Genomic DNA, 20,142 nt, shown 5'->3' with positions numbered 1-20,142 from the left:
CTTCTGTACAAGCATATTTCCTGAGATATTGTTTAGTATCTTGAATATCTGGAGACAATTCAAATATTCTCTAACAGATAATTGATTAAATAAATATGGAAGACTATGCAGCTCTTAAAGAGCATGATGTAGGTCTTCATGTATTGACATGGGAATATGTTTATTGATATATGTTTTTATTGTTATGGAAAATTTTCAAGATAGAGGTAGAAAACAGGTTATAATGGCCCTCATGCATTCATTACTCAGCTTCAACAATTACTATGGCATATGAAGTCTTGTTTCATTTGTACTCTCACTTAACTTATTTCTTGTATTATTTTGAAGCAAATCCATGACATCATTTCTTTTTTTTTAAGATTTATTTATTTATTTATTTATTTATTTATTTATTTATATATTCATGAGAAACACACACACACACACAGAGGCAGAGACACAAGCAGAGGGAGAAGCAGGCTCCATGCAAGGAGCCCGACGTGGGACTCCATCCTGGGTCTCCAGGATCACACCCCGGGCTGCAGGCGGCGCTAAACTGCTGAGCCACCGGGGCTACCCCCAAGACATCATTTCATCTGTAAGTATTTCAGTATGTATCTCTGAAAGAAAAAACTCTAATAAAAAAAAAATCACCACACAGGCACTGTCTGGCTCGGTTGGTTAAGTGTTTGCCTTCAGCTCAGGTCACGATCGCAGGGTGCTGGGATGGAGTCCCGCATTGAGCAAGGAGCCTTCTTCTTCCTTTCCCTCTGCCTGCCACTCCCCCTGCTTGTTCTCTTTCTCTCTCTCTCTGTCAAATAAATAAAAAGACTTTAAAAATCACCCTAATATTAAAAAATAGTAATAAATAAATCTTTAATAACCTCAAATATCTAGTCAGTGTTCAAATTTTCAGTTTTGTCACCCAGGCATCCCTTTTTTGTATGGATTCTTAAAAATACGTTGATTTATAAGTTTCCTCCATCTACGTATTTATGTGTGTGTGTGTGAGAGAGAGAGAGAATGTGCTTACTTGCAATTTATTTGATGAAGAAACTGTGATGTTTGTCATGAAGTTTCTCACAATCTGGATTTTTCTGGGATACCTAAGTGGCTTAGTGGTAGAGTGTCTGCCTTCGGCTCAGGGCATGATCCTGGCATACTGGGATCAAGTCCCGCATCGGGGTCCTCGAGGGGAGCCTGCTTCTCTCTCTGCCTATGTCTCTGCCTCTCTCTGTGTCTCTCATGCATAAATAAATAAAATCTTAAAAAAAAATCTGGATTTTCCTCGTTGCCTTCACAAGGGATAGTTTTGACATGTTTTCCTTTCTACTCCCTGTTACTTTATAATTGAATGTGGAGCTTTGATGGCAAGATTGGGGTGCCTGGCTGGCTCAGTTGGTAGAGCATGCAACTCTTTATCTTGTGGTTGTGAGTTTGAGCCCCACGTTGGGTGCAGAGATTACTTAAAAATAAAATCTTAAAAAAAAGACTACTTCATAATTGGTGTGGTGTACTTCTTTTTTTTTTAAGATTTATTTATTTGTTTATTCATGAGAAATACACAGAGAGAGAGATAGGCAGAGACACAGGCAGAGGGAGAAGCAGGCTCCATGCAAGGAGCCCGACGTGGGACTCGATCCCAGGTCTCCAGGATCACACCCCAGGCTGCAGGTGGCGCTAAACTGCTGCACCACCAGGGCTGCCCTGGTGTGGTGTGCTTCTAACAGAAAGCACATAGTGTCTGGTTGCCTCTTTCTAAAAAGTTAGCATCCATCTATGATCTATGTCTCAATCAATTAGAGATTGCAAAATGTTGATATTCGAGAAAAAGAAAAATTAAGTATGTTATAGAATGGACTACGACACAGAAATAAAAAGGAACAAATGTTGATACAGACAAGTTAGATGGATCTCAAGGACATTATGCTGAGTGAGAAAAGCCAATCTTAGAGGTCACATACTATATGATTCCATTTATATAACGTTTTTATTTTTATTTTTAAAAATATTTTATTTATTTATTCATGAGAGACACAGAGAGATAGGCAGAGGGAGAAGCAGGTTCCATGCAGGGAGCCCGATGTGGGACTCGATCCCAGAATCCCGGGATCATGTCCTGAGCCGAAGGCAGATGCTCAACTGCTGAACCACTCAGGTGTCTCTATATAACACTTTAAAAATGACAAAATTATAGTGTTGGGAAATAGCTTAGTAATTGCCAGAGGTTAGAGACATATTTTTTTGAAAGTATTTATTTATTCATGAGAAACACACACAGAGAGAGAGGCAGAGACACAGGCAGAGAGAGAAGCAGGCCCCATGCAGGGACCCCGATGTAGGACTCCATCCCAGGACTCCAGGACCACGCCCTGGGCCGAAGGCAGGCACTAAACCACAGAGCCACCCAGGGATCCCCAGGGGTTAGAGATATTGGGGTGGAGGGTGGTGGATATGACTATGAAGAGGTGCCATGAAGAAGATCTCTGTTGTAGTGGAATAGCTCTGTATCTTGATTGCAAAGGTAGTTGCAGGAATCTGCACAAATATAAAAATTAGTGAAAGGAAAAACAATTAGTGAAAGGGAATAAAGGGAAAGGAGAGAAAATGTGTGAAAATATCAGTGAGGGTGACAAAACATGAGAGACACCTAACTCTGAGAAATGAACAAGGGGTAGTGGAAGGGGAAGTGGGCAGAGGGTTGGGGTGACTGGGTGATGTGCACTGAGGGGGGCACTTGGTGGGATGAGCCCTGGGTGTTATGCTATATGTTGGCAAATTGAACTCCAATTAAAATTTTTTTTTAAAAAAGGAATCTGCACAAAGGATAAAATGACATTAACATAGCTGCATCAATTTCCTGGTTTTGATATTGTACTAGAAGGGCACATTGGAACTTCTATACCATTTCTGCTACTTCCTGTGACTCTACAAGTATTTCAAAAATAAAGTTTAAAACAGTGAACGAGGGCAGCCCTGGTGGCACAGTGGGGCAGCCCTGGTGGCGCAGTGGTTTAGCGCCGCCTGCAGCCCAGGGCGTGATCTGGAGACCCTGGATAGAGTCCCACGTCGGGCTCTCTGCATGGAGCCTGCTTGTGTCTCTGCCTCTCTCTCTCTCTCTCTCTCTCCCTGCATCTCTATGAATAAATAAATAAAATCTTAAAAAAAATAAAACAGTGAACGTATAGAACCTTATGTGTAGTATGAGTCCACTTACATACAAACATTTTAAAATTTATTTTATTTATTCATTTGACAGAAACCAGGGCTAGAGAGAGAGAGAGAGAGAGAGAGAGAGAGCACAAGCAATGAGAAGTGGGGGGACAGAAGGAGAAGCAGACTCCCAGCTGTGCAGGGAGCCCCACGTGGGGCTCAATCCCAGGACTCTGGGATGGTCACCTGAGTTGAAGGCAGATACCTAACCCACTGAGCCACCCAGGCACTCCTTATGTAAAAACATTTTAAGTAACAATTATTATTTGTTACTATCTTCATCTTGTATTTGAGAAAACTGAGGTTCATATTAAGGGTTGATTGTCAAAGTCAGCCTGTATTCTTAACCACTATGTCATGCCGTATGTATATTTAGCCATCCAATAGTTATTGTAAAAAGTTTGGACAGACACACTCAGCAGGGAGGCTGCTTGAGACTCTATCTCCATCTGCCTCTTTTAGTCCCCCAATCCTCAAATAAATAAATAAATAACTCTTAAAAAAATGTTTAGACAGACACATACCATTTGTTATAGTGGTTATTCCTGAGAAGGTAGAATTGGGAAGCGAGCTTTAATTTTCAGCTCATAGGTTTCTGTATCATTTGACTCATTTACTATAACATGTGACTTTCATAATAAAAACATATGAAAGAAATTTTCACTTTGAGGGGGAAAAGGTAAAACCTGGGAGGCATCCCTTCTTTCAGGCCTTAATGATGGAAGTGGATTATCCAATAGTCACCACCATCATTCTGTAGGCTGAAGCTTGGCAGGGTGGGGCCCCTGGAGCCCCTGTCCCTGCCCCCCCCTTTAAAGAAGTAGAGTGGAGATTCCAAATCCTGCCACCCCACTGAAATGGAGTATAATTTTTTTCAAGAGTGTCTCAGTGTTCTGTCATTCTTTCAACAAATAGTTTCTGAGCATTTAAGAACCCCTGAGCAGAAAAAATGAGTGGGAAATATCAGAGAGGGAGACAGAACATGAGAGACTCCTAACTTTGGGAAACGAACAAGGGGTGGTGGAAGGGGAGGTGGGCGGGGGGTAGGGGTGATTGGGTGACGGGCACTGAGGGGGGCACTTGATGGGATGAGCACTGGGTGTTATGCTATATGTTGGCAACTTGAACTCCAATAAAAAAAAAAAGAGAGAGAGAGATTAAAAAAAAAAAAAAAAAAAGAACCCCTGAGCTAAGCCTGGGACATATGAGGTGATGGGTCAATAAATACTTGTTCTATGAATGTGTTGCAAGCATTGTGCCTGGATCTTGGGATACAATGAACCAGACTTACGTAAGATGCTTGTGGTTAAGTGGGACCGTGATATATAGAAAACTATAATCCTGAGACAAGTACATAAGAGATTATAATACTTTGGGTAAACTCTAGAGCAACAGCAAAACCAGTAATTTTTTTTTACTGCACCTGACTCTAAGCTTTGTGTCCTTTAAGTCCTCCCAACTACCCTTTGAAGTAAACACTACTTTTATCTTACAGATGAGTTAACAGTTTCCAGATGAAGAAATGAAGACTTTGATAGGGATAGGCACAGGGGACCTATGCAGCACAACGGAGGGGTCCTAATCCAGTTTGTGGGTTTCAGAAGAGTCTTTGAAGGGAAGACATCTCATTCGAAACCTACATTACAGGTAGGAGGTAACCTGACCTGGGTTAAGAGAGGCTGCCTTTTCCAGGTGGAGAGAAAGCCTACACAAAGGCCTGGGAGTCAGGGAGAAATAGCTGTGGCCTCTACTTCTGCAGCACTGGCTTTCATGGTTCAAAAGCAAGCATCTGTTCTGTGCTAGCTCTTCCTGTCTTCCCCCAAAGACCTTTTCATCATCTTGTAAATGGCAGTCTGCAACCAGATTGCCCTTCAGAGTGCCAGGTCTCTTCAAATATTGCCAGGCTCCTGGGAATGGGTGGCTGAGCTGAGGCCTGTCACACTCAGAGGATGGCTAGAGCAAGATCAGTGTGGCCTGCTGCTGACACTAAAGCCAGACAGGAAGTTAGGCATGTGTGTATGTGCATGGGGTCCCCTTGGTGAACCACACCCTCCTCTAACTTAACATGGATGCTGGGAGGGAAACAAAGTCCCTTTTGCAGTCTAATTTCAGTGGTTTCTACAACCTGTTCTGCTCACTCACTTGAGTTCTGCAGTCAGGGCATGCTTTCTTTGTTTTTTTTGTTTTGTTTTGTTTTGTTTTGTTTTGTTTGTTTGTTTTTTTAGGGGATGCATTTTTAAGGCATCTGTAACTTTTGCTTTTTCCACTGGTTCCAGGCACAGTCTATCAAACTGTGGGGGAGAGAAAGCAGCATAGGAAATGGAAGTAGGGGCACTGGTCACTCTTTCTTGGCCCTGCACCTATTTCTGGAGACCCAGGTGCTCTCTGCTGGCCTCCAGAGGTAGAGGGCTGGAGGGGGGATTCTCACCTGGCTCAGCTTCAGAGTGTGGTTTTCTCACCTATTTCTACCCAGATCTAAAATTTCTACCCAAATATAAAATTTCCCCTGTGAAGGCCCCAGGGAGACTATTGACCCATTCCAGAGAAGGAGACAGTAAGTTTGGAATTGGGTCTCTGTCTAGGGTTTAATAACCATCATAAAGGTCTTCCTGGCTAGGATACAGGAGCTTGGAGCCTCCTAAGGGGATTTCACATTAAGGATCCTCAGGCCTCCTTTGATTCTCTACCCCAGAGAGTCTCTAGGCTGGGCCTTCAGAGGTGGCCAAGTACTGCATAACTATGGCTCCTTACCACACACAGTATCAGATCTTCAACATTTGGTAATAAAAATGCCTAGCATTTATTGAGTACTTTTTAGGCACCAAACCCCTCACAACTGTCTTGGGCAGAAGATACTCTTACAGACAAGAAAGAGAAGGCTTAGAGTCCTTAACTGCTCAAAGTGACAAGGCAACCAAAGATGGCACTGAAAGCCCAAGCTGGGACTCTGAAACCAGTGCTCTCTACCTCCAAGCTAGCTGTACTTCCAAACCTGTCCATCTTCCCCTCCTGCTGGTAGTTCATCTTCCTGTGACCTCCTTGTATCAGGAGTTTTTCCCAGGCCCCTTTCTCACCTCTGGTCCACGCACTAGGATTTTCAATACCCCCATCATCAATCATTGTCTCTCCAATTATTCAAGACCCTCCTAGGACACAAAGGGATTAATTCCCCAATCCCTTCCAATTGAGCTACACTTCCATCCTTTCTGGAGCTAGCCAATCCACCTAGAGGTCAAAGGTAGCCAGTGCCAGATGGGGCTATGTGTAAGACTCCCTCATTGCAGGATCAGCTCCTAGAGAAGGTTGAGGGGTGGCCTAGGCCAAAGCTTCAAGTCCTCTTTCAGCAAGTTCCTCCTTCCCAGGGTGGCCAAATTTTGGTCCATTCTAGGAGGCCCACCAACAGGGCTGAGGGTCGGGGAAGCTTCTTGTCTTCAGCACTCTTGCTCTACCGCCTGCTAGCTCTATGGCCTTAGTCAAACCACTCGGCTCCTCTGTGCCTCAGGGTCCTTATCCACACACTGAAAATAAAGATAATACCTATCTTCTCAGGCTTTGGTGAGAATTGAATCATATAATGTCTGTAAATCATCTAGCACAATGCCTAAAATTAAATCCCAAGGAAAAGCAGAAAGGTTTAGGTTATTAATTTAGCACCACTGGCCCTAATCCCTCACTCCCCAGGGATAGATTTCCCTCCCCTCCTATAGATCCCTTGGGAGGCCCTGGCTGGGGGGAACTGGAACAGCATATAGGGCAGCTGGAGTATGAGAGCTAACTGGTTCCATTATTATTTTCTAGCTTCACATCCCAGGACTCCCTAGGAATAGCTACAAACCCAGGCTGTCCACCTCTCTCTACTTCCCAGCAGCTTTATCTCCTAACTTTATCTCCTAAAGTCTGACACTAAATAGGCCCATCTGTATTTTGGCAATATAGTAAAAAAAAAAAGGGGGGGGGCTCCCTTTGACCCAGCAAATCCACACTAAGAAATGTACCTTGAGGGATCCCTGGGTGGCGCAGTGGTTTGGCGCCTGCCTTTGGCCCAGGGCACGGTCCTGGAGACCCGGGATCGAATCCCACGTCGGGCTCCCGGTGCATGGAGCCTGCTTCTCCCTCTGCCTGTGTCTCTGCCTCTCTCTCTGTCTCTCTGTGACTATCATAAATAAATAAATAAATAAATAAATAAATGTACCTTGAAATAACTAAGGAGACTCACAAGGATTTTGTTATAAGGATGGTCCTCTCAGTGTTATTTATGAGCAAAAACAAGCTCTGTGCCTGATGATGGGTAATTGGCCACACACACACACATACACATATCTCTCCAACACCATAGTCTATAGCAATTACAAATTGTGCAGCAGGAGAAGGTTTTAGTGATAGGAACAAACGTTCAGAGTATGTTTTGTTTAACTTTTCATATTTTTGAGGAAAATGATAAAATTTATATGAAGTAGCTCTGTTTGTTGCTTATCTGTGGTTTCTAATTTATTTGCAAAAGAGCATATATTTATCCTGTAATGAGAAAGTAAAGCCTGAGTTTGGCAAAACTTGGGTAGGGATGGGAGCTGATGGACTGGCTTTATATTTAGCCCTTGGATGGATTCCTGTGTTCTTGTGGTCCAGTGAACTCCAGAATAAGAAACCTCAGCAGAGGGCAGCCCGGATGGCTCAGCAGTTTAGCGCCGCCTTTGGCCTAGGGCATGATCCTGGAGACCTGGGGATCGAGTCCCACATGGGACTCCCTGCATGAAGCCTGCTTCTTCCTCTGCTTGTGTCTCTGCCTCTCTCTCTCTCTCTCTCTCTTTGTGTCTGTCATGAATAAATAAATAAAATCTTAAAAAAAAAAAAAAAAGAAACCTCAGCAGATCTAAAAGTTTGGGTCAAAAGAAAGGCAAGAAAGAAGACCCAAGCACTAATATAGTCCCTTTTTTGTTACTCTTTGGCATCAGCAGTTGTGTGTTTGATGATCTGGAGAGTTGGGGACATTACCAGGCAGTGCCAAGGAGGGCACTTCTCTATTTTTGATTCAGATAATCGATGCTTTCTCATTCTTATGCAAATGGACTTCCAAACCAGCCTCCAAGGAGCAGCCTTCCATCCAATGGGCCCTTTGGTGTTCACTGGCACCCAAAAGGTCTGAGCTACCTCCTCTAGAGGTGTAGCCCCTTCGTTGACCTTTCTCCCATTGTCTGCCACCTTCTATTGTCCTCTGTTCAGGTGATAAGCCCAAGCTATAAGGAGGAGAGGAGGATGCTCATCTCTACTCAGGCATGCTGTGAATGACTACAGAGATTTAACAGGGGTAGTTCATATTTGTTCAGAAGCCTGCAGAAGGCTGAGAGGATAAGCTAGACACTAAACTTCTGCATCTTCAACACAGCCTCTTAAGTACCTATTTTTTTATTACTCATGTGTCATGTTTAGCACTAAGCACTTTCACAGTATCATCTGAGGCCAGTCTAGGCCTCTAAGCACTGCACTACATTGTCCCTAGTTCATGTCATCCTCTCACACCACAGGTCACATCTTGTCCTGATGGTTGACTCATCTCTGTCATTAGACTGTGAGAATGATGACATCATTCTGGGGCAAGAATGACATCATTCTGTCTGTCCCATCTACTGGGCATTGCCCAGCCCAATGTCTGGAACATCTACTTGTAAGTACCGAGGAAAGACTCGGATGGTTGGGGAGGAGTTTATTTTTTTTTTTTTAAAGATTTTATTTATTTATTCATGATAGTCACACAGAGAGAGAGAGGCAGAGACATAGGTAGAGGGAGAGGGAGAAGCAGACTCCATGCAGGGAGCCCGACGTGGGATTCGATCCCGGGTCTCCAGGATCACGTCCTGGGCTAAAGGCAGGTGCTAAACCTCTGCGCCACCCAGGGATCCCTGGGGAGGAGTTTAATACTCTGTGTCCCTTACCTCAGTTCACTGGATGCTTGGGATGACCTGATTGGTGAGGAGTGCTGAAGGACACGGCATAAGCATGGGCATGTCAGGTTGTTTACATGGATCTGCTAGGGTCCAGATTATCCACAGAGACTGTCAATTCAGACCTCTATCAGCACACATGGTCCCAGATCTGGTCTCACATGTGCTTGCCTCCTGTTTTCAGGGGGTCAGATGCCAATGGGCAGGTGACTCGTGTGGCATCCTTTCCCACATCTGGAAAAGCTACTTAAATAGGTGTGCAACAATAGCTTCCAAGAACCTATAAACTGGTTCTGTCCAGAGACCTGACCCTGGTTTCTGGGGATAGGGGTGAGGGTGTCTATTCAGGGCCTGGACACCTGTTGGGCTAGAGGGTGGAGGAAACTCTTTTTCTTTGTTCCTCCCTCCCTGATCCTCTTCTCTTTTAATATCCCAGCTCAATTATCTCCTTAGCTATTTTTGTCCCTCGAACTAAGCACAGAGTGCTCAAACATATTCATAATTGTGACACATTGTTTCTTAGTCTTTCCATTTTGTCTCTTATAATGCCAGTTCTGGGTATCTTAAAACTTTGGGATTATTGGAGAGTATATGACAGGTAGGCTTTTGAGGTGGGACTCAAATGTGAGGAGAGAAAATGGGAAAAGGTATTCAGGTCAAGACACAAAGAAGTGTATGATAAAACCGCCAAAGATGTGGGGGAGGAAGAGATGGCAAATGACAGGAAATGAGACTGAAAGTTCCTTGTAGCCTAAGCTAAAGGTTTGGACTGGATCTTGAGGGCAGTCAGAAGCCATTGAAAAGTCTGGGTCAGGGGATCCCTGGGTAGCTCAGTGGTTTAGCGCCTGCCTTTGGCCCAGGGGCGATCCTGGAGTCCTGGGATCAAGTCCCGCGTCCGGCTCCGGCATGGAGCCTGCTTCTCCCTCTGCCTGTGTCTCTGCCTCTCTCTGTGTCTATCATAAACAAATAAATCTTAAAAGAAAAGTCTGGGTCAGTGATTATATTCCAGCAACACAAAGAGAATGGTTCAAATACCTGGTATGTATTGGCTACTTGCTTAATGATTAAAAAGATGATTCATTTAGTCCTCCCAACAATCTTTTGAGGTGGCATCACCATTTCTATCTAATCTGAAGGTAAACTGGAGTAAGGGAAGATTGTTCCTCAAGGTCAGAGCTAGCTGTTGATTTCCAAGTCTATTCCTTTACTTAAGCTGGCCGATCTGAGAGAGGGCAGGGTTCCGGGAAGGGTTCTGGGCCGGCAGAACGGCAGGGCCCACCAGACCCCGTGGCTGCCTGGTGCGGGTGCGAGGATGGCATCGCTCTCCAGAATGGTGCCCAGGTTTCTGACCCGCGTCCCCCTGGAGTGCGCAAAAACGCCCACGCCCTGGGCCACAGCGTGGAGGCGGGGTCGGAGCCCTCCAGGCAGCGGCCGGGCCCCCGAGCTGCCGGCTGCCGGCTGCCGGGACAGGCCCGGACCCGCCGCCCAAGCCAAGCGGAGCGGGAGCCCGAGCGCTTGCAGGCGGGCCGCCGGGTGTCCCGGCCCCGCCCCGAGAGCCGCGCCCGCCGGGCGGCGCCAAGGACCGCCGGAGCAGCGCCATCTGGCGGAGGCCAGGGCCTGGGCGCCCGCGCCCCGTGAGGTCACCGGCCTGGGCCTTGCCGGGAATGGCAGGGGCTGGCACGGCCGACCACGCGGACAGGTCAGGGTTTGGGACCAGCGGCGGTCTGGGCTTCTCTGACCTCTGTCTAGCTGCGGACTCAGCGCGCACCCGAGGGGGGGTCCTTGCGACCTCGGCGTCCCCGATGTGCCGCGCCTTTCCCATCCTTGTCCTGCCTGTCCTCAGATGGCGACCCGGCCTCAGCGGTCTGTCCCTCTCAGCCCCTTTACACCCCACATTGAATCCTTCCCTCCCTCCCCTCATGCCTCCCTCCCTCTCACACCTCCAACTTCCCTTACCAGATTTTGGTTTCTCTCACACATTCCCCTGCCTTCTGGCTGCTTTCCTTCTCTCATCTCACAGCGAGCGCATCACCACCGGCCTCTGCGGATGCTACAGTCCCACCTCCTCTCCCAAATCCGGCTGCTTCTCTGTCCCCACTGCCTCTTTCTTGATTCAGGCCAATGTCTGCTCTGGGCTGAAGCGCTCTTCTACCCATTTTCCACATTGCAGAGGAGTCTTTGTAAAGATTCCTGTTGTTCCCAGGATGAAGGCTCTTGAGTGGCCTTCCTGTTCCTTTGATATAAAGACCTTACTGGGTCTGACCTACTAGCCTTTCACAGCACAGCACCTGTGACCTCCAGCCCATCTTTCATTATGCCTTTCTCACATGGTGAGCCACAGTCCCCACTCGTATCAAAATCACTCGTGGAGCTTGTTAACTATGCTGATTTGGGGTCCCCAGGCCCTGGAAGTGGCACCCATGTTTAACAAGTCTGTGGTTGAGATCACTTCCTGCAACTCCTGAAAAATCCCAGAGCTCTTCCCGTCCTCCCCCGCCCCCTCCCCCCCACCTCACCCAGCCTAAATGCAAGTCTCATGTCCCCTCCCCCATGTCCCCCATTTCCTTCAGATCCAGTTTAAAGGCCACCTCTCTCCTGCTCTCTGCAAGCCCTGGGCTTACTCCCAAACAATGTTTATTAAGTATAGTTTTGTCTGTCTGCTCCTTTGTCTGTCCCTCCAACCAGAACGTAAATTCCAATGGCAAGGTGCCTGGCACAGAGAAGGAGCTCAATAAATACTTGTTGACTCTCAAATGAATGAATATCTGGGAATATTCTGAGCTCAAGGCAATCCTAGGACCTGGCATGATAGCATGAGAAAGAAGAGCAACCCAGAATAAACCAGCCCTGAAGATGGAAGAGAGGGAATGATTGGGCAGCAGTGGACTCTTCCAGTTCCCCTCACACTGCTACCCACAGCAGTCTGGTTCAAAGGCACACTCCTCCCAAGGAAGCCAAGGAGAACCTGTGCCTATATATCAGCCTTCTTCTCTATGGCCTCATGGGCCTATCCCTCCTCCTCTGCTGAGGGTTTTGAGTCTGTTTTTCCCATCCAGGTCATCTGGGGATGGCGTCTTTGTTCTGGTGGCAAACTGTCTCTCTTTGCTTTTTGGCCTATCAGAGAGATCTCAAGCCCATTCTGTATGAATGATTTATTATAGCCTCAAGAAATGGAAAGCCAGACAGTCAGCTTCAGCCAGCAGGGCCAGCCCCTCTCTAGCCTGTAAGGAAGGCACTAAGGGAAACCAGCCAGCAGGTGCCCTCTAAAGCCAATAAAGACCACTGCTATGTCCTGTGTCTTCTCTGGATACAGAGTCAAGGTACTCTAACCGCTGCCCTCAAATATGTCTCCAGCTAGTTGGGGGTTGTGGGAAGGACTTGAATTGGGTCTACAGCAATGGTAATAGCCACTAAGATTCTTTTTTTTTTTTTTTTAAGAGAGAGAGATAGCAAGAGAGAGCAAGTGGGAGGGAAGGAGGAGAAGAGAGAGAGAGAGAGAGAGAGAGAATCCCAAGTCGGCTCCATGCCCAATACGGAGCCCGACTCAAGGCTCCATCTCACTACCCTGAGATCACAATCAAGAGTCAGAGGCTTAACAGACTGAGCCACCCAGGCGCTCCCCACCCCCTGGATTCTCACTGAATGCTTACCACACGCCAGACACTGCTCTAAGCATTTGACATGCAGCCTGTCTCATACCTTAAACAATCTCTTTGCAGATTAGGAAACTGAGGTCCAGGGAGATGAAGCCTGTCCGTACAGCTGAAGTGATGGGTATCAAGCAGAGTGGTTGAGAGTTGTAGGGCAGCTTCCCTCCTAGTCCAAATGGCCGCCAGGTGTCACCAGTGCCAGCCACATGGCCAGCCTTTCGAGTGTAGAAGAGATAGGCTGAGTTGAAGAAGTGTGGGTGAACTTGACCAGCTGGGCTCAGCCAGTCTGAATCACAAGGAAGTTCCTTAATTGGAAAAAACAAATTTACCTCCTTGCCCCTCCTCCACCAGAAAAACACCCTCATGACTTCCTCAAAAGCCAACTTGCCTGGGATCTTAGGAACTCACAAATTCTGTCCAGTATGGAATTCTCTTACAGTCTTCCCTCCCAGAGAGCCCACCAGGCTTCCTATTATAAACTCCTTTGGTGATCACAGCTCACTCCCTCATACACAGCGTATATGATTAGAAGATTCTTCCTGATTTAGAACCAAAATTTGACTCACTTTGATTAATCTTAGCTTTGCCTTCTACGGTTACACCGAGGTTGCTCAGGTCTCCTGAGTTCATTTGTGTGTTTACTGTTTGTGACTATATGCAGAGCATGTCCTATGTGTCAGGCCTTAGGGCCACAGCAGAGACCAAGCAAGGTTGATGCTGCCCTCCATGGCTTATAGTCTGTCCAAGAAACCAGCAACCAACCAGCAGTAACAATAAAGCACGCACAAAGCCAAATAGGAAAGATTTAGACTGACACAGAGCAGGAGGCAAAGCCCTTATCCAGCATGAGGTCTGGGAAGACTTCCTAGGAAGATGTCCCTATGGTCTGGTGAGCAGCTACAAGGCTTTTCATGCCAAAGTTTTTTTTTTTAATTTTATTTATTTATTCATATTGATGCAGAGAGAGAGAGAGAGAGAGAGAGAGAGGCAGAGACACAGGCAGAGGGAGAAGCAGGCTCCATGCAGAGAGCCTGACGTGGGACTCAATCCAGGGTCTCCAGGATCACGCCCTGGGCTGCAGGTGGCGCTAAACTGCTGCGCCACTGGGGCTGCCCTCAAATGCCAAAGTTTTAAAGAAAAATCAGGGGAGGTGCCTGCATGCTTCAATTGGTTGGGTGTCCAACTCTTGATTTAGGCTGGTGTAGTGATCTGAGGTCATGGGATTGAGCCCCATGTCAGGGTGCATGCCAGTGGGGAATCTGCTTGAGATGCTCTCTGTCTGCTCCTCCCTCTCTCTCAAGTAAATAAATCAATCAAAAAATAAAAAATAAAAAGAAGAGGAAAGAAACAGTGGGAGAAGTTTTGCTCATGGCCTGAGCTTAGTCTGCTTGCCGGGAAATGCAGCATCATGGGGTGGTAGGGGAGAGTTAGGGGACCACACAGGCGATAGGAAGAGCCATCTAGGCAGTGAGAGAGAGCATGGAGTGTCTAGAACACTGAGAAGGCCTAGTCTTGTTGGAGTGCACAACTGAGAAAGGAACTATGAGACAAGAGGCCCCAAAAGAAGGAAGAGACAACTTCCGGCCCTTCAGCAGGTTCTAGACACCAGTGTCTGATGCCCAGATCTGGTCTGATGTCAGGGATGGGGGAAGCATGAGGTCACCTTCCATGATGTGGATCTACCTTTCCATGAACACAGCCCAGGAGGGCAGAGACCTTTTGATGGCAAGTTGAAGTGCACCTGAGGTCCTCTAAAGCCCATAAGGATGCTTCACTCAAACTGCTAAGAAGCCAGAGTGTCCCCATCGAAGGATCACATGGCTGAGTTAATGAACCTTAGGCTGAACTGTTTTTCCATTATTCTCTGGCTCATTTCTTTCTCAGTTTTGATTACTCATACAGTATGTACTCATTTTAATAAACATTTCTAAGTACAATAAGGAAAATGAAAATCCAAAATTATCTCAGATTATTATATCTATTGCTGTGTAACAAATTATCCCAAAATTTAGCTTCAAACAACAAACATGGATTATCTCACAGGTTTTCAGTTTCAGGAATTTTGGAGTTGCTTAGTTGGGTGGTTCTGGCTCAGGATTTCTCATGACATTGCAATCAGGCTGTCAGCCAGAGCTGCAGGGATCTGAAAGTTTGACCGGGGCTGGGGGTTTCACTTCCTAGGGTGCTAATTTGTTTGCCTGGCAAGATGTTGCTGGTTATTGGTAGGAGGCTTTGAAGCTCACAACTCGGACCTCTCCATAGCTGTGTGAGTGTCTTATGACATGGCAACTGACTGTCCCCAGAACGAGTGATCCAGTTAGGCCTAAACTTGGGCAGGGATTAGTCTCTGCCTTTTGAAAGGAGGAGCAGCAAAGATTTGTGGTTTTATTTTATTTTATTTCAGTTAATTAATATATAGTGTATTTTAAAAAAGATTTTATTTATTTATTCATGAGAGACACAGAGAGAGAGAGGCAGAGACACAGGCAGAGGGAGAGGTGGGCTCCATGCAGGAAGCCCGATGCAGGACTCAATCCTAGGACCCCAGGACCATGCCCTGAGCCGAAGGCAGATGCTCAACCAGAGCCAACCAGGTGTCCCAACATATAGTGTATTAATTTCAGAGATAGAGGTCAGCGATTCATCAGTTCATATAACACCCAGGGCTCATTACATCACATGCTCTCCTTAATGCCCATTACCCAGTTACCCCATCCTCTCACCCCCACCCCTCCAAAGACACTCAGTTTGTTTCCTACGATTAAGAGTCTCTTATGGTTTGTCTCCCTCTCTGACTTCATCTTATTTTTTCCTCCCTTCTCTATGATCCTCTGTTTTGTTTGTTAAATTTCACATATGAGTGAAATCATGTGGATATCTTTCTCTGACTGCTTTATCTAGCTTAGCATAATATCCTCTAGTCCATCCACATCATTGCAAATGGTAAGATTTCATTTTTTGATGGCTGAGTTATATTCCAGTGGTGTGTGTGTGTGTGTGTGTGTGTGTGTGTGCGTGCCGTATCTTCTTTATCCATTCATCTGTTGATGGACATCTGGGCTTTTTCCATAGTTTGGCTATTATGGACATTGTTGCTATTGGGGTGTAGGTGCCCCTTTGGATCACTGCATTTGTATCCTTTGGGTAAATACCTAGAAATGCAATTGTTGGGCAGTAGGTTAGCTCTATTTTTAACTTTTTGAGGAAACTCCATACGGTTTTCCAGGGTGGCTGCACCAGCTTGCATTCCCACCAGCAGTGCAAGAGATTTGTGGATATGTTTTTAAATTTCCAGATTCAACAAGTCTCCTTCCAAAATAACCATTGTGAACTGTTGTATTTACAGCCAGAATCTTTCTCATGCAAATATAAACTACTTCAAAAAATAAAAATGGGATCATAATAGAAATACCGTGGTTTACTGCTATTTTATTTAATGTTGGAATAGGTAATAATGTACACAAAATAAAATTTAGAAGGTACAAAAGCACCAAATGATATGCAGCTGCAAGTCTCCCTCTCTCACTTGCTCCCAGGCACTCACTTGCCCTCTCTGAAGCTCACCACCTTCACCATCTTCTTCTTTTGTTTTTTTTTTCCTTCACCATCTTCTTGCATATTACAAATATATAAGCAGAGCTACCCTAGGTTTCCACACTCACTGTTCTGCAGTGTGCTCTGTCACCTCTCTGAATTCTCTCTCAGATATTTCCATATACTGATATGGGAAGTTGCCTCAATTTTTAAAGAGCTACAGAGTATTTCATTGAATGGAGGCACCAGAGTTTATTTCATATGAACTATTCTGTAACAAGTTCTGTGACTTCAGAATATGAAACACTCTTAAGTGTCCTTCAGTGTCAGCAAGTGTAGTGCTACATTATTTTTTGCAGCTGTTCACCCTGCCACTCTATGGATACACCATCACTATTTTAACTGATCCTGTGGTTTTGAAAGTTTGGGTTGTTTCCTATTTTTTCAGTTTTGCTTCTAAAGCAAACAGCATACATCTAGCGAGACTTTTGGTACTATCAGAAGCTTGAAAAACACATATAATTTTTGAGCCCACTTCTGAGAATAGCTCCTAATAATCAGAAAAGTAAGTGCACAGAGATGACCTCCTTATGTTTACTACAAAGTTTCTTATAGTAGAGAAAAGTTTAAAAGAACCTAAATGCCCAGTAATGGGTGACTGCCTCAATCATGATTCATAATTCTATACTAGAGAACACTGGGCATACACCTAAATTTATAATGATTTTACTTTTATTGCCCCACAAATATGCCTATGATAAGTTCCTAAGTTAAAAAGCAGGATACAAAACTATAAATCTAGTGAAATTAAGAAAACAATTCAATTTACAATAGCATTAAAAAGAACAGAATAGAAAACAGTTTAGTGTTTCTTTTTTTTTTTAAGATTTTATTTATTTATTCATGAGAGACACAGTGAGAGAGAGAAAGGCAGAGACACAGGCAGAGGGAGAAGCAGACTCCATGCAGGGAGCCTGACGTGGGACTGGATCCCAGGTCTCCAGGATCAGGCCCTGGGCTAAAGGCGGCGCTAAACCACTGAGCCACCAGAGCCGCCTAGTTTAAAGTTTAGCGTTTCTTCAAAAGGTTAAACATAGGAACACCTGGGTGGCTCAGCGGTTGAGTGTCTGTCTTTGGCTCAGGGCATGATCCTGGGGTCCAGGATGGAGTTTCACATCAGACTCCCTGCATGGAGCCTGCTTCTCCCTCTGCCTATGTCTCTGCCTCTCTCTGTGTGTCTCTTATGAATAAATAAATAAAAAAAATTTTTAAAAAGGTTAAACTTTTTAGAATTAGTATATGACCTAACATTTCCACGTCTGTGTATATGCCCCAAAGAATTGAAATCAGGGACTCAAACAGATACTTGCATGAGAATGTTCATAGCAGCATCACTCACAATAGTCAAAAGGTGGAAACAAGCCAAGCATCCATCAACAGATGAATGAATAAATAAAATGCAAGGGGGCTCAGTTGGTTAAGTATCTGCCTTCAGCTCAGGTCATGATATCAGGGTCCTGGGATTGAGTCAGGCTTTCTGCTCAGTGGGGAGCCTGCTTCTCCCTCTCCCTCTCCCTCCAGCTCCTCCTGCTTGTGCTCTCTCCCTTTCTCTCTTTCTGTCAAAGAAAAAAACAAAATAAAACAAAATGTACTGTGTGTGTGAATATATTATTGATCCATAGAAAAGAAGCAAGGTCTGATACATGCTTCTGTATGGATAACCTTAAAAACATTATGCCAAGTAAAATAAACCAGACACAAGGGGACAAATATTGTATGATTTCACTTACATAAAATACCTAAAATAGGCAAATTCATAGAGACAAAAAGTACATTAGAGGTTATCAAGGGCTGAGAAAATAGTTATTGCTTAACAGGTAGAGAGCTTATTTGGGATGATGAATAAATATGTAGCAGTGGTGATTGTACTGCAATGTGAATGTAATTAATGCCACTGAATTTTACACTTAAAATGACAATTTTTATGTTATATTTATTTTACCACAATAAAAATTCCCCAAAAATACTTCTGAATAAATTAACAAAAGTAGTATAAAACTTGCACTCTATATATTATAAAACATTGCTAAAAAGAAATAAAGAAGATCCTAATAAATGGAAAGATAACTCATATTTATAGACTTAAACTGTGAAGATGGTGATAATCTTAGATTCAATGCACTCCCTCTCAAAATTTCAACTGGCATCCCTGCAGAAGTTGATAAGCTGATTCCAAAATTCATATGGAAATTTAAGGGACCCAGAATAGCCAAAAAAATCTTGAAAAAGAAGAGCAAAGTTGGAGGACTCCCACTTTCTGATTTAAAAACTTACTACAAGGGACGCCTGGGTGGCTCAGCAGTTGAACGTCTGCCTTCCACACTTGGGAAGTGACCCCGGGATCCAGAATGGGACGGAGTCCTGCATCTGGCTCTCTGTGGGGAGCCTGATTCTCCCTCTGCCTGTATCTCTGTCTATAATAATCAATATGGTATGGACTGGCATCAGGATAGGCATACAGATCAATGGAAAAGAATTGAGAATTCACAAATAAACTCTCACATTCCCAGTCAGTTGATTAAAAAAAAAAAGATTAATTTGAGAGGGAGAGAGAGAGAAAGAGAGAGAGAGAGAGAATGAGCAGAAAGGGCAGAGGGAGAGGGAGAGAGAATCCTGCCAAGCATGGAGCCAAACGTGGGGCTCCATTGGTGACCTGAGCCAAAACCAAGAGTTGGCCATTCAACCAACTGTGCCCCCAGGCACCCCCCAGTTGGATGATTTTTGACAGTGGTGCTAAAACAATTCAACAGGGAAAAATAGTCTTTTCAACAAATGATGCTGTGACTATTGGATATCTACACGCAAAAGAATTAATGTGGACCCCTAACTCACATCACATGTAAAAAACTCGAAAATGGACCAAAGACCTAAATGTAAGAGCCAAAAGTATTAAATTCTTAGACAGAAACATAAGTTTGAATTTTTGTGACCTTGATGAGGCAATAATTTCTTATAGTACCAAAAGGACAAGAGACAAAAGAAAAGATAGATACCTAGATTTTATCAAAGTTAGTAACTTTTGTGCTTCAAAGGACAGTGCAAGGAAAACTAAAGGACAACCCACAGAATAGGGGAAAATTTTTGCAAAGTCCATATCTGATAAGGGATTTGTATCTAGAATGTAAAAAGAACTCTTATGATAATTACAATAATAAATTATTATTATTATAAGAAAAAGACAACCCAATTTTAAAAATGGGCAAAGGATATGAATAGACATTTCACACAAAAGATATATGATGGCAATAAGCACATAAAAGGATACTCAACATCACTTGCAATCAGAGAAATGTAAATCAAAACCATAATAAGAAACTATTTCACACCTACTAGGATGGCTATAATAAAAAAGATAGATAAGAAACAAATATGGGCTAGAATGTAGAGAAATTAGAACCCTCATATACTGTTGGTGGGAATGTAAAATAGTGCAGCCACTTTGGGAAATAGTCTGATGGTTCTTCAAAAACATTTTTTTAAAAGATTTTTTAAATTTATTTATGAGAGACACACAGAGAGAGAGGCAGAGACACAGGCAGAGGGAGAAGCAGGCTCCACTCAGGGAGCCCGACGTGGGACTCAATCCCAGGTCCTCAGGGTCACACCCTGGGCTGTAGGCAGCACTAAACCACTGCACCACCGGGGCTGCCCAATTCTTCAAAAAATTAAACATAGGGTCACCATATGACCCAGCAACCACACTCCTACGTATATACCCAAGAGAAATGAGAATCCACAAAACACTTGCACATAATGTTCATAGCAGC

The 20,142-nt window shown here is 44.5% G+C and overlaps 1 protein-coding gene across 2 annotated transcripts in view; it reads left to right on the top strand.

Annotated features, from left to right (window-relative positions):
* The window catches only part of STING1 (stimulator of interferon response cGAMP interactor 1), a 66,969-nt gene that overhangs the window by 18,339 nt on the left and 28,488 nt on the right, over positions 1-20,142 (top strand). For both annotated transcript variants that reach the window (XM_072749685.1, XM_072749690.1), the window contains one exon: positions 4,688-4,839. The gene's annotated coding sequence lies outside the window, so the exon portion shown is untranslated. The remainder of the gene's footprint in view (positions 1-4,687; positions 4,840-20,142) is intronic.

The sequence above is a fragment of the Vulpes vulpes genome, chromosome 2 (assembly GCF_048418805.1).
Source record: "Vulpes vulpes isolate BD-2025 chromosome 2, VulVul3, whole genome shotgun sequence".
Taxonomy (NCBI): domain Eukaryota; kingdom Metazoa; phylum Chordata; class Mammalia; order Carnivora; family Canidae; genus Vulpes; species Vulpes vulpes.
This window is presented reverse-complemented; position numbering and strand designations above follow the sequence as displayed.